This window comes from Canis lupus, chromosome 6, assembly GCF_011100685.1.
Source record: "Canis lupus familiaris isolate Mischka breed German Shepherd chromosome 6, alternate assembly UU_Cfam_GSD_1.0, whole genome shotgun sequence".
Taxonomy (NCBI): Eukaryota; Metazoa; Chordata; class Mammalia; order Carnivora; family Canidae; genus Canis; species Canis lupus.
The window spans coordinates 65379632-65394648 of record NC_049227.1 but is presented as its reverse complement, the minus strand read 5'-3'; positions in this window follow the sequence as shown (position 1 = coordinate 65394648).

Below are 15017 nucleotides of genomic sequence, written 5' to 3'. Positions count from 1 at the left end.
CAAAAATCAATCACCCAACAGTTCTTGCTATTGCCATATGATTCTAGGAAATGCTATTTGCAAACAGTAAAACAGACAGAGCTTTGCTAAGTCTCCAGATACTCCTCTCCTAAAGCTGGGGCCTCCCAATTTTCTAAGCTCATTAAACTACTCTCTAATGTTATGCCTATAACACACTGCTACGTATGTGGTTTAAAACAATCATAAGATTTAGCATATTATATCTTCGAAGCTCTTTGCACACATCAAGTAATTATCCACATAACACCCCTGTGATGTAGGTGTTATTATTCCCATTTTATAGATAAGGATATTGAGACACTAGAGATCTAATAATTTGCCTCCGGCAGTATAGCAGACCAGCTGCAGAAACCAAATTAAAATAAAATTTTCTGACTCTTTGTCCTGATTTCAGACTGTAACACTGGACTAGATGGCACACTTTTCTCCATACGTGCACCTTGTAACGTGTACGTGGCTACGTATTGAATTACATACGGGTCTTACAAAATAAGCATCACTATTATTTAACACTACTATAGATACTTCCATACAACCCTGTTTTCTGCATATGAGGCTAAGAGATAGCAACATTCTCCCAGTATGTTTGGGAAATATGCAATCACTGTATAATTCTGCTTAATACTCTGTTCCTCTTAAAGGTATAAATAACATTCCACACTGTTAGCAATTTTAGTATTCTCACAATGGGATGATTAGAAACAAAATGGCTGGTTTGAAAAATATTTCTGAGTACTTTGTCTTGGGCTGTAATAAATACCTCACTGAACGAAATGAGGAGGACATGATAATCCCATACCTCATGCAAAATCAATTACATTTTAGTTCAAGATTCTCAGTTGCTGAAATAGGATATTATTTTATGTCCTGAACAATATGTTGTTCCAGTTACTAGGGAAACCAGTAGCAAAAACTAAGTTTACAATGATGCATTCTCAAGAAATTGACTACAATGTCAGTCCCTGGGGCATCATTACAAAGTGCTGTTTGCATTTAAATTTCTTATAACCCTTAAGCAACTGATTTGTTTGTTTACAAGCATGAGTAGGCATTTTTAGGTCTGGCAAACCAAAAAAAAAAAAAAAAAAATGTAAAACACTCAACCAATACATCGATATTTAACCATTTGGAGAGCTACCCATGAAGCATGCGATAAGCAAGCTTGCTGAATTATGATGCGTGGATTTGGGCTCCCTGGGTTCCCAGCGAGACCCCCCCTTAAAGCCTCCTAACATAAGAGGCTCCTCGCTAATGAAAGCTGCACGTTCTGTTTCACACATGGCAACAAATAGGCGAAGTCATGTTGACTTACACTGTTCCATGTCACCAATAACAAGATTCTACAGGAATCAATACATCTATTTTGCACACAAGGTTTCTAGAGGCTCCGGCTATTCAAGGCGGACTCCAAGTTCCTCAGGGAAGGCAAGGGAAAGGCCAGATTTTTCTTGACAGACACTTGCCTCCTTTGTCAGAAAGAAACAACAAATATTCTGATGAGTTACTGATGCTTTTATAGTTGAAAACTCTCCTGACAAACTACTCTACTGACCAGAGATGACAAGGCCTTGACATGCAGCCTCTTCCATCACAATACATAGAACTGCCACAGAAGCAGATCAAACTGGATTCGGCCAGAGAGAAAGGGGGTGATGGGCATAGATCAGCACCAGGGACCCTGACTCTGGGCTGGTTTCCCTCTGTGAAATCAAAGTCCATCCATCCTCTCTCCAGAATTCACTTCCAGCAGTATCCTTTGTCTTGGGGTTTTGCACTTAGAACTTTGTGATTATTTTTGTAGAAAAAAAGGTTTCTTGGGCTCCAAATGTATGCCATATTTAGTGAAATAAAACCACACGAACAGTATAAAATGAACCTTTGCCGAACAAATCACTTTTATGACTAAGCAATAGTATGAACTCACCCCTAGGAACACAAAAAAATTATAGAGGAGACAAGATTTCTATTTGAAACTGCAGACAAGCCATTGCAAATCCATCCCTCCCTAACAAAACAAATTTAATTAAGTAACATTCTAACTTTAGGAAGTATGGTCCCTGATTTAGATCAGGGTTTTTTCCTGTTTTATTTGGCGATGCTGGGGAGCAGGGCGGGGGGGGGCGGGCTGGTTCTTTCCAGAAAATTATTTTAGCACAGTAATTGTAAGCCGACTCGCCTTTTGCATTACTCATATTTTTTCCCTTCTCTCCTACCCCGCATCAGCGTGCATGGTAAATATATTGCTCCTGAATAGTAAGAAATTATGAAAAGTAGAAACAGAGATCAAGCTTTCCTAGGTGTCTGGGAGACCAGAACACTGGAGGCTCATTTTTTGTAAGGTTTCTTTTATTTCCCATCAATATGCCATAAGCCTGACCTGAAGGATCCCCTTTAGTTGAAGCAAGAAAGTAATTAAGTCTCCAGGCTCATCACAACCTGTGCAATCTCATGTGCAAAGATTGTGCTTTGAGTCAAACAGCTTTTAGTTTTATGACAAAGACTCCTGTAACGGAGGGTTAACAATTAAAGGCAGTCAGTGTGTTTCTCTCACGGGGCTTGACGCTCACTCAAGTGCTACAATCACCAACCTCATTTGAAAGGGAAACTGGTTTAAACCCAGACTTTTTGTTCTTTTTTTTTTCTCTCTTATATTTTTACTTGCCTCCCCCCCTTTTTTAAAGTTGGCCTTTCTTTGCTTTACCTGTTTAGTCATCTTACTTTCCATGTGCCCCTTTTTTTTTTTCCTTCCTTTTTTTCTTTTTTTTTTTTTCCTTCTTCTTACACTTGGTTTCCACCCTTAGGAAATGTTAGGGATGCTTCCTCCTTGGCTGGAGTCACATAGTAAAAATCAAACCCTTGGTCTGTGTGTGGATTGTTTACTTCCTAGGCTTCGAAATCTTGAAAACAAAATGTATTGTTGGTGGGAATAAAGAGATCTGGAGTCTCTGTAGGGCACCAGTTCAGCCGAGCTCCTGGCCAGAGTGACAATACACACCTCTGTGTACCCACCCTGAGCCTTTTCAGTGCATTTTGTCACCGGCTTGTCTCCATGTGGAGGCTGCTTTCTCCTCATTAAGTAGCACAGAAGGAAAGGCTTACCTTACCCTCCCCTACTAATAAGGGCTGCCTTTTTCCTCTGTCTCCATGTTAGACATCTGCTTCCTTTCTGTGATAACCTGCATCATAATAGTTCCGTGTGTGGTTTTAAAATTACATATTAACATGCATGTCACTTATTTTGGGACAAATGACGTGCGCAGTATGTTGCTAATATAAAGATTGATTTAATGAACTAGCTCAAAGAATGTGGAAGCATTTCCTGGGCGGGGTGGGGGGGGGGGATGAGCACAAGCAAGCAGAATCTTTCTAAGGAACACAGATCAGTGACTTGCCATCAAGTCCCTGCGAAGGCCTGGAGAAGAATATCACATGATTTACAGAAGCACATCTTGAGAAGCGGGAGTTGGGGACACTTATTTTGTCTCGCTTTTTTTAAGGGAGACATTTAGAATCTGAAAGAGTATCTAAATCTTCTCAGTGATTGAGATCATTAAAGCTTCCTCTTAGTGAACTTTAAAAAAAATGTTAAAAAAAAATGTTACTGTCATAATTTTTACTGTTGCAGAAGAACAGAACTAAAACAGCTGAGAGGGGAAAAAATGAAGGAGACAAATACAGGTCAGGATGCGATTAAAAACGAGTCCTTCTTTTGCTGCCACTCTGCTGTTGAGCACAGCATCCTGAATGAAATGAAATGTGTCCTGCGCCTGGTGCACAGTGCACAGCCAGCCTCACAGCGACGTTACCAGATAGTCTTGAACATCTATTGGAAATGAGCAGCAGCATTTTTGTTTTTCACAAATTTCTGCTACATTTTCCTGGCAGTGATCTTAGAAGAGGGCAGACCTGTAAACCAAACACCGGGAGAAGCTCCAGCCCCAGCCTGCTGTGACATCCTACCCTTTCCGTGGCAGCGGGATTCACTGATTTGCATACATAATTGCAAGAGTTAAAGACGCAGGTACAACAATCACAGCACAAACTACTCGGGATGCAGACCCACCGGGCCTCTAATCTCGGGTTCTTCCCTTGAGTAATGGGAAGGGTCCTTGCTTATCCGTTTTTATCAAATTTCTTTCACCTTAACTCTGCTTCAAAGTCATAAAAAAAAAAATCTTCTCTCTTAACCTTGGCATGAGGTCAGGAGAAAAGACTTTGGAGGGTGCATTTATAGGTTTTTATCCTCAGTCTCTGGGGACTGTACATTCTCCAGCCAGCTGTACCTTTTGAAGTTTCACAGAGGTTCTATACTCTTTCTAGTTATAATTTATCCTTTTTTTTTTTAGAATCCATGCTGATTAGTTAGCAACTTTTTTTTTAACTATTTCATCTAGTACAAGTGGCTTAAGCTATTATTTTTTTCTTATCATCTCTTCTATTCACAATAACAAGATCATCTTTCCTACAAATCTACCTACATAGGTAGATCAATCCTCGATATTGATTTATATGTGTTTCTCATCAATTTGAATATCCTCGATATTGATTTATTTGTGTTTCTGGTCAATTTGAATATAGCGGTAGAGAGGCAGTAAGAATTTGTATAGGTAGGTAGGTCAGTTAATTCTTATTTAAAATAAATGTGTCAGAAAGGAAGCAAGGCATTGTCACTTTTAGATGTCATGGTGTTATAGCCATTGAATTCTGTATTTGAAGCAAGATGGTATCATCTGACTCAAGAAACATATACTATCATAAAAGTGATTTGACCATATTTCAAATGTGACTATTTTGTAGAGACCTAATATTTCTATTATCTATTTTTATGTGAACGTCTTTTGTTTCATCATGCTTGAAGTGTGAGGAAGAAAGGAAGTGATAGTGTCCCTCTCATAATTAATGCTGAACACCAAGCACATAATTATACTCCACTGCTCCTCATTCGAGGCGAATCAGTTTTTTCAGCTCCAGCTCAGTGTGAGTCTGGGTGGAAAGTCTGAAGTCAAAAGGTTGCCTCTCAGTACACCTGAGAGTACTGTCCTCACCATCCTACCCAACCTCATTCTGACACCACACAAGACTAAAACTGGCCCTCGGCGATGATGGCAAGTTATGACCAGGAACAAAGCTTCTATACGACTTTGCAAAATAACCAAATGGGAGAAAAATCGAACATTAACTTTCAATGGCTAAGAGAAGGAAACATTAATAGCTTAACAATCCATTTCTATTTAGTACTAAAAGAAGACTATAACCAAATGGAGCTATGGGTAATTCGATGTTTATTTTCTTTGCTTAATTTAAATAGCATAAAGCAACAAGAAAAAAAAGTCACGTGAGGCCTCAAAATAACAGAAAAGAAGGTTCCCATAAGCAATTATGGTTTCAAATTTGATTTTGGGTAATTGTCCAAAACGAACAAGGAAGTTCCACAGGAACCGTGCCAACCAGAAACATAAAGGAAAAAACAGTTTCAAAGAACCTTCTGGTTTATGAAAAAAAACAAAAAACAAAAAAAACTGGTCCTCCAACAGATTCATGAAAATTCAACTAAGGGAAATAGAGAAAGGAGGAACATTTTAATCTTGTCGGCTAACCCCACTGTAGGGCATCCTCGGATTATCCCTCATGACACAAATTCTGGGCACAACTTAAGTCTACCATCCTAGCCAAGAACTAGCAAATGTCGCCAAGTGGTAAGAGAGAAGCAGCTAGAACTCCTATTGCCGGCATAATTAGGCAGCAGGCACGCTCACTGGAGTCCACTCCAGCCTGCAACTGTCCACATCGCCTAGTCTTATCAGCACACTTGGAAATGGAGCAAGTTATATTGTGGGGATACTTTTCAAGTAATGAGATTTTTCTCAAGGCAGTAGGTATTTATTTGGAGTCTTACAAATGACTCCCACTCCTCCTGCTAAAAACTAAAACAACTAAACAAAAAAACCCAGACCAACCAAAATGTTTCCTTCCTTTCACTTCCTAAAGTGTATCCAGATCTACATTAGAGAACTTGAGTCATTTTATTTTAGAGAGTTGGGAATGCCCTACCGACTCTAGTAAATGCAGACCCTTCACAACTGTATGAGCTTGGGATAGAGACAAATGATTCGGAGCAGCAGCCACGAACACAGGCTAGCTACCTTGCCGAGCTGTATGATCCTGGATAGGTAATTTAACCTTTTTGTATTTTAGTTAACTCATCTAAATAATGGAATATCAGTATTACCTCAGGAGCTTTCTTTGTGAATTAAATAAACATGCGAAAGTTTTGAGATATAACAAGTATAAATTACTTACATTACTAGTTTTTAGCGGAGTGCCTAATAGTAATTCCTCGATAATAAATATTGCTCAATCAAGAGTGAATGGCTTTTATTTCTCTGGTTTATCTTGACTTACTTGTTTCACTCATTTTTCATGTTCAGCCAGCTTTATAAAGACACAAAGTAAAATGCATAATATGTAACTAGATAAATAATGATTTAAAATATATAACAAAAAGGCTTAGGAGGGAAATTTAAGAGTCCTAAATGCAGATTCATCATAACTTTTAATTACAATATTCAGTTTAAATGTCACCAAAAGTTACTTTGTTAATGATTTAGCATGTTTTGAAATGGGTATCATGATATAAAATTAAATTAATGATAAACCTTAAAACATAAATGGAAGCGATAAATGTCTCATTTCTCTTCTGGCCTTGAGTGTAATCGGTTAGAGCTTTTCTCTTTCGACCACTCTGAGATGATTTGGCAATGCTGAAATGCCATTTTATTAGGTAAGTAAATAAGAGACTAAAAATGCTAATAGGCTGCAGAGTCTCCTACACTAGGATTTAAGGTGACAACATCCTTTCCAAAAGATAGCCTGGAACTAACAAAAAAATTAAAGAAGAGTCGTAGACTATGGTAATAGAAAAGATTAGAAAATCTAATTTTAATCTTCTTGTGTTAAAGAAGAAAACACCTAGATATGGAGAGGTTAATAGTTAGCCTTAATACTTAGCAAATTAGGAACAAAGCCAGATGAGAACCTAGATCTTCTCAGATTTCAGACCATCAGATTCAGAAAAAGAAAAAAAAAGTTTTAAATGTAATTTCTCTCAATTTAAAAAATACTGAAATTTGAATCAATTGAAGAGTGGACAAAAACTAAAATGTGTCACAAAATGTTAGTGCAATAATATGCCTTACTATGACCTTTATTCCAGTAATTATTTTTATTTGCTAGTCTTCCATTTTCACTAAAGTTCATGTGTTCATTAATATTTCAATGTAATCTGATGATTTGCATCACTGCAAAAGAAACAGTTTCAGTGTGTTGTGTCAGTTTACAATTCTCTGTTTAATTTTTTAGTTGACGTTCACCAGATTTTCATTTGAATTTTTGTGTTAAAACACAAAACTATGGATTTCCAGAATACTTGTATGTTAACCTTGTTTTTTGAAAACCCGTCTATAAAATATGCCAAATAAGAAATATTACATCCAGAGTACTTACTGATATTGGCTCTTAAGATTAACAGAATCTTGAAATTATAATAAACGGATTTAAATCATGTTTATGAAGAAAATAAAGTCATTCAGAGGTTGGGAAGGAATAATGAAACCACAACTTTCTGAAACATTTCTAGAAGGTAAATTATATTACTTAAGAGATTCTATTGCTAAAAACTTGTAAGATATGTAGATACCAAATAATGCTCTCTTTGTAAGAGCGGAGATGTTGCTTTTTTTTCTAATAGTTTGTTTTCCTTGGTGGTGTTACAGTATTTTAGTATTTAACACATTCTGCACAGCAACTGAATTCATTTCATGTGGACTTCGGAAATCTGGAAGCTGAGGCCTAAAATTCAATGTCCTATTTGACTTAAATAAGAATAAACAAAACAAATGAAACAAATGTCGTCTCTGTTCATTTAGGACCCCTACAGATGGTGACGTGTATTAACCATATAGAATAGAATAGTGTAATTATTTTAACAACAGAAACTTGGCTTCCGTTTGATTCCTCTGTCCAGCTTCTTATAAGATGGCATCCATCTTATTTCTCTATCACATCAAAATGGGAACAGACAGTGGTTAATTATAGACATTGAAATAAGGTTAAGAACTGGATACTGTCTTAGTGTTTGGCATATGTACCCATGATGCAATCATACAGTACCTCCCCCCTGGGAACACAGAATTCACTTGAGTACACAGCAATGAGCCAGAGTACCTTACTTCCTATGTCTGAACATTTGACCAAACTTAAGAAACAACACCCCAGCAACCTTGTCATTTCAATTTTTCACACTTTTGTCTGTATGTGTTTTATGTCTCAACAAAGACTTATCTCCCCAACCCACTGCCACAGGATAATTCTCTGTAACAAAGCTCAGTCTCAATCTCCAACCAAATGAAAAAAAGGGCAAATCCCCAAAGAGAAAAGTAACGGTCACAGCCATTTCTACGGGTCCCAATCTCACAGACCAAGGAGGAACCGATGACAGTTCATCGCTACCATAAACCGGGAGAATATGCCCCAAAGGGATTGGAGCTTCTGTAAGGGGATTTTGTACGAAGAATATCTCTCTGAGCCCTCCAACAGAGAGAAGCATTTTTTACAAGTAAGGAAGCTGTGTTGGCACAACGGACAACATTTTCAAGCTGGGCGGAGATGCAAATAGCCACTAGTGTGAGAAGGTTGGTGTCTGTCATATACACGACTTCCTAACCATTCTTCTTCCCTCTGTCTTTGTACAGCAATGCTTCGAGGGAGAAAGAATACAGCATTGTGGAAATGCTCTCGCTATATGTCACCACATATAGCATCCAAAACATCGAGGGCCCTCAAAGAGGGGCTTGTTTTCCTTGCCTGGTAAGGGGTAGGGTGCAGTTAGGAGGCCAAGTGAGGAAAACTGGGGACAGAACAGCTATAGTTGGCCAAAATGCGGAGCCGTACTTAAAACTGCACCTGGAACCTCATGGCCAATCTCTCCCACGATTCTGTTAATAAAATAAAACTTTATTTTATGTAGTGTCTTTACGCCAAAAAGCATCCCCAAATACTTGACAGACTTAAATAATGCATTTAATACAACTGCTGTGTGGTGTTCCGGTGCCCCAGATCACTAGGAGTCTTGAATTAATACACTATAATGATCTCTCCCCCGAGAGAGCTGGAAGTGTCTGGTTGCCAGGCAGATTATGGAAAGGGATTTGGGGTAGCATAATTAAGGGGAGGTGCTTGATAGCTGACATTCCGGAGAGATTCTGATTTTCTTTGCTCTGCTTTAAAAGTATGTAAGAGTATTCCGTGGGCCAACTGCAAACTAGAGAAAAAAAATCTAAATGGGAACAAACATCCCAGCATTTTCTGTGAAGAGGTGGAGAGACACTGAATGATGATGATGATGATGATGATGATGATGATAGGGATGAAATGTTGACTGCGAGTCAGCCTCTTGTAACATCTTTCAGTAAAAAGGCAAACGCTTAGCTCTTCTTCAGCTGAACATCTTCGGTTTAAATGAATACAACTCTGAGCCCAGTATGGAACATTCCAGGCAGTTTCTATTACACCTAGCATGTGACCTTCTAAACTCCCAAGTCCCCCGTGTATGGCGCAGTCCAGCTAATACAGGGGCTTTTGTCTCTTTCCATATGCTTCGCTGTCTCTCTAAGACAAAAGCCAACTTTTGAAGTGCAAAATAAATGTGTTAAAGGGCTTTTAAACTCAACTCACAATGATATAATCATTTAAAGGAGTTGATGTAATCATTACAAGCAATTTGTCCTTGCCAAAGATTGAAAAATGAGTCCTAAAAGGGGAGCGCTAACGCTGAAGCCTGCATCCTGCTCCGCATAGAAGGGCAGAAAATGCCTCTTACATATTTTTGCATAAGTTGTCCCCCTGCCTAATTGGGCGTGAGAGCAGGACAGAATTTATGGCTCAGTGTTCTCCTCAGCCACAGGTGTAGAGTGAGATTGGGATTGTTAACAAGCTAATTTTGGTCTGGAACCCAGCTTAAGCATTTCATTTCTAGCGGTTGGAGAGATGTCACACATTCTCGGGCAGCAGAATGTGCTCTTCCCCTTGCCACAGAGATTAGCCACAGCCTGTGATGCTGGTGCTTTGCCGGCAGGAATAGGACAGAAGCTCCACTGCTGTGTTATTATCTGGGATCTATTATGTTTTTACATTTTTCAAAAATCTTTAAGCTAGATCTTTGACATTCAACTGCCTATAAAGACATGCGCCACCTGATGAGAAGCTTTGATGTGCATTTTGAGGATTAAATAATCTAGATAGAAGGCAATGTGTTTCCAGCCAAGAAGAAAACTATGGAGAAAATTTTGCCTCCTGCAGCTAAGCTCTGTTGGCAGTCAATACCTTTTAGCTTACCCTCTATATTTGATTTCATACATATTTACAGACTATTTTTCCTCTTACTGCTAATTCTTTTGAGACCAAATTAAGAACAAAGATAGCAGGAACAGGCTTCATCAAATAAAAATGTAAATATGCTGCATCTCATTTGTGCTTGAAGAAACTTTATTTAAATATTTTTTGTGAAGTGGAATAGTCTGGCTCTATCATTATTATCAGCAACTGGGAAAGTAATTGCCTAACGAGTCAGTGTAAACCATGGAGGGGAAAGTAAGGTTATACATTCTGGTAATGTGGCCTACTTTCGAATGAGATCTTTCTGTAACTGCCAAAAAGAAAGTGATAGTAGTGCTGATGTACAGAGTCGATGACAATTGTCATGACTAACTTTATGAAATATCAAGTAGAATTATTTTGACTTTGACTACTGGTATTTTACAAAGTAATGCTGACATAATATTTTTTAAACGAATGAAATAGAGAATAACTTCTGGATTTTTGCCATTTATTTAAATTTACTATACTTTGGTTTTTGGAGAATAGGGGAAAGCTCCGGAGAGTCATGAGCTAATCAGACTCTGCTTAATTTTATTTCGCCTACCTTGGTCAAAAGTATGATATCACATCGTCAGCGATACCCAAGAAGTAAAGCAAAGAATCATGCTAGCTGCATAAAGCATGCTATTAGTTAAATAATGCAGAAAAGAAAAAATATTTTTAAAAGACTTTCAAAGAAAATAATTCTAAATCTCAATCAGAAATTCGTTTGCGGTTCTCGAGGTGTCAAAAAACAGCACTTCTATTTTTCCATGTTGCTCTCATTACTCTTTCTTTAAAATGAAACATTTAATAAATTCCAACAAGAGGCCCTTTTTCCTGGCTGTGGGCTGAAATTTCATATTTAAACTAAATATGAAACTAAATTTCATATTTAAACTAAATTTCGAACAGCATTTGGAGTAGGTCGCTATAACGTGTGAACTGCCAGTGTTATATAAACATCTGAGCTCTCCCTCATCTTTCTTTAGGAAAGCCCTCCCTGTCCCCCAACACACGCATCTTACTTATTTATTTACTTTGCCAAAATTATTCTTAATAAAGGGCACAGGTTGGAGGGTAGACAGCACAAAACACAAGCTCTCCTCTGTCGCTGGGTATTTTCCCCTATCTTTTGTTCAGACATTAGCCCAAAATACCAATTATTCAACTCGCTTAAATGTTTTATCCTTAATGACTTTTACATGAAGGGGAGAGCTAGTCAACCTTCAAGAATTAAGGAGAGAAACTAAAATCCCTATATTCAAAAAGTGAATGATGCCATGGCGTCTATGGCTATTAGAGGCCGCATAGTTCACACACAATGAACTCCTGCTAGAAAGCAAGGAGGAAAGACTGTTTCACTGGGGGGGAAAAAGAGTTAAGATTGACCTCTAAGAGAAAATGTTTCTTACTAAATTCTTTCTTTTTGTGTGTGCTGGAATGACTGTCCTCTATAGCTCAGCAGATGAAATGTGCCATGTTAATAGGAGAACTTTAAACATCTCAAGTATGAGAATAATGAAACTAGCATTTCTCATCTACAACGTTATAATCAAAAGAGTTTGAAAATACTTTCCATAATAACTATGAAAGTGATTTATACAAATAAATGTCTCAAAATCTCAAAGGTTCCACCACAGTAATTAAAGGTGTAACTTTTGCATTTATTTTGCAATTCATGTCTCTGGAGGCTAATTTAGGGTACTTTTTACACAACAATATTAATTTATTTCTTTGTGCTACATCTTACGTGATTTAAAGTTAACATCTGCGGTGTCCTTGCTTTCAAATGTAGATTTTGCCTTTCTAACTCCAGCTTGCTAGAGCTGTCTATGAAATGCTTTCACACCTCATACACACTATTTTCACACACACCCATTCATGCCCACACTCTCAGAATCACGACACACAAACAGACGCTCTCCTTTCAGCGTAATATAGGCGTCTTTAGGTTTTCAGGGTGGCCCTGAAGATTTGAAAGAAATAACACACTCAGAAACCTTAAAATCTTGAGATCATTGTCTTGAATTCAAGTAGATTCAATGTTATTTACCTGTTTGAAATTAGTAAATAGGATTACTCAGATAGCTGGCTTTTTTGAATATCTCATTAAATCGTATTATATCTATGTTAACTGGATAGAAACTCAACATTCAAGAGATTACAAAAGGAAGAAAAAAAGTGGCCACAATCAACACCAGACCCTTCTGTGTACTAGAGAACTCATTTTAGCCAACACTATCTTACCGATTGCTTCCAGAGAGTTGCTGAGAAGTGCCCCATTCTTCATGGACTTTTGTTGTCTTCTGGAAGCCTCCCTCCTGGCCCCCAGATTCCAAGTAACCTAGTTAGCATATCCCTTTGCATGTAAAAAGGGATGTACACTGTAACCTGAGGCCAGGCCCACCTTAATTAACATTTCAAATCAGAGACTCTAAGCAGATATTTTACAGAGGTACAAAAAGGAAAAGAAACTGGCAGAGTGGGATGAAGGCAAGCCTATGGAGGCCTAATTTACTGAGCATTATTAAACAAAGATTTCCTAAAGAGACAGCAAAGAGAGAAATGGATTTCTACATAGAGTAATGAGCATTAGGAAACTCAGCTCATGTCTTTTAAAATGGGACTAGCTGTGGCTGATTTTATTCTCATAAATAGGTTAGACCACAATAAGAAACTAGACAGTCACTTAATGGGGGATACTTCTATGTTTTGAATAGATACTCACCCCTCCTCCACAAAAACCCAATTTTAACCCTTTGAGTTCTTAAAGTATTTGTCTATAAATGCTTTTTACTAGGTACAGATAGGATATTTGAAATTATTGAGTGACTTGTATCAGTGTAGCCATGCTAACTGGACTAATCAGCTCCCAGAGTTTTGTTGTTTGTTTGTTTGTTTTAACTTTAAGCATTTCAAATCTACCATTTTATTTGGATGGTGCCCTAGGATCCATTAAGCTGTGGTAGTCTTTGGATGATCATAGCCAAACTAAATGAGATGGAAATACTAAGTATAATTAATTAATATAGCTTGTTACTGTGCTTCCAAAACCAATCAAATGTGCATTATTGTTACTTTTTCTTTGGTATAACATATGTTTCAGAGGCAGGTGGGCTATAAATTATACATAAGTAAGTAAATAAAATACTTGTCTCGGTAGAATTGGACCTACTGAATGTTTCAATCCCAGTTTGGTGTGCCTACAGTCAAAAACTCAGTCACCACCCAGGAGAATAGCCATAGAAATAGTTTTTAATTATTTAGTTCCTATAAAAAATTTAGTTGTCCAAAATTTTCTCCCATTCCATAATCCTATTGTTAGGATTCTAATAATCTATTGATTTTTAACCATAACTAAAATTACAAGCTTGCAAGGTCTTTAACTGTCATGGACTCCAGAGAGGAGCATGCTACCTTTTTTGTTCACAAAAGAACAGTGATAACACGGATGACTCTTTAAGATCTTTGTCATTCTGCTAGTATCTAATGATTCAAGAGAGTGCTTGTACCAGTTGGGTTAACTAAATGAGCATCCGTCCAACTTCTAGAGTAATAGGAGCTGATAGATTCTGTCAAAAGCAGAAATATATATTTTTTCACACTTGTACCTGGCAGCATTAATTTAGGATATTTAGCTCCAATAGAGCAGCTGAAGCAAGATATTAGAATTAGAAATTCTCTTCCCCACAGTGCCGGGACAAAAGAAAGGTGAGACTCCAGACATGGCACACTCACTCCTGGGAAGTGTTCTTTTTGTCCTTCCTGTGTCTGTGGCAGACATCATCAATCTATCATAACCTTTTCTATATGAGTAAGATGCAGCCTCAAAATCCTTTGTTTTGCAGTGTTTTCCATATTCTAGTCACAAAATACTCCCATAAGTTTGTCATATCCATTCCTGTCAGTAAGAAGTAAATGTTGTTTACTCAGTATTTTTCTTTCAATTGACAAAGTTTTTGCTTAATTGCGTTCTGTAAGAAAAATGTATATTATCCTATGTTATCTATAAAACCATGGGTTTAATGTGCTAGTGAAGTTATTTTTTTACTATATATCAAAATAAGTGATTATCAAAATATAAAATATTGATTTGTACATCATCTAAGAATCAAAACTGTCATGGAAACTATCGCTTTATACAGAGGTCAATTAATGGGCAGTCAGATGTGAAAAAACTCATTTGCCTTCTTTACTCTAGAAAACATATGCACCAGAGGAAATAAGTATTGCATATAAAATGATTCCATTATAATTAATTTAATAAATATTTAAACAAATTTTGTTTACCATCTCTAGATATGAAGGTGAAATGGGAAGGAGTGGTGGCCAGATCCTGGAAAGAGAGATCAAGTGAGTTATGGCCTTTAGTGGAAGGATGTAATGGACCTAAGGCAACCAGACAGGGGGAACCAAGCCCCCAACAACATCCTCACCTTCTTTTTTTTTTATATTTGTTTATTACTTTAGAGAGAGAGAGAATATGTGTGTGTGCGTGTGCACATGGGTGGGGTGGGGTGGGGCGCAGAGGGAAAGAGAGTCTCGAGCATACTCTTCACTGAGCCCAGAGCTCAACTCTG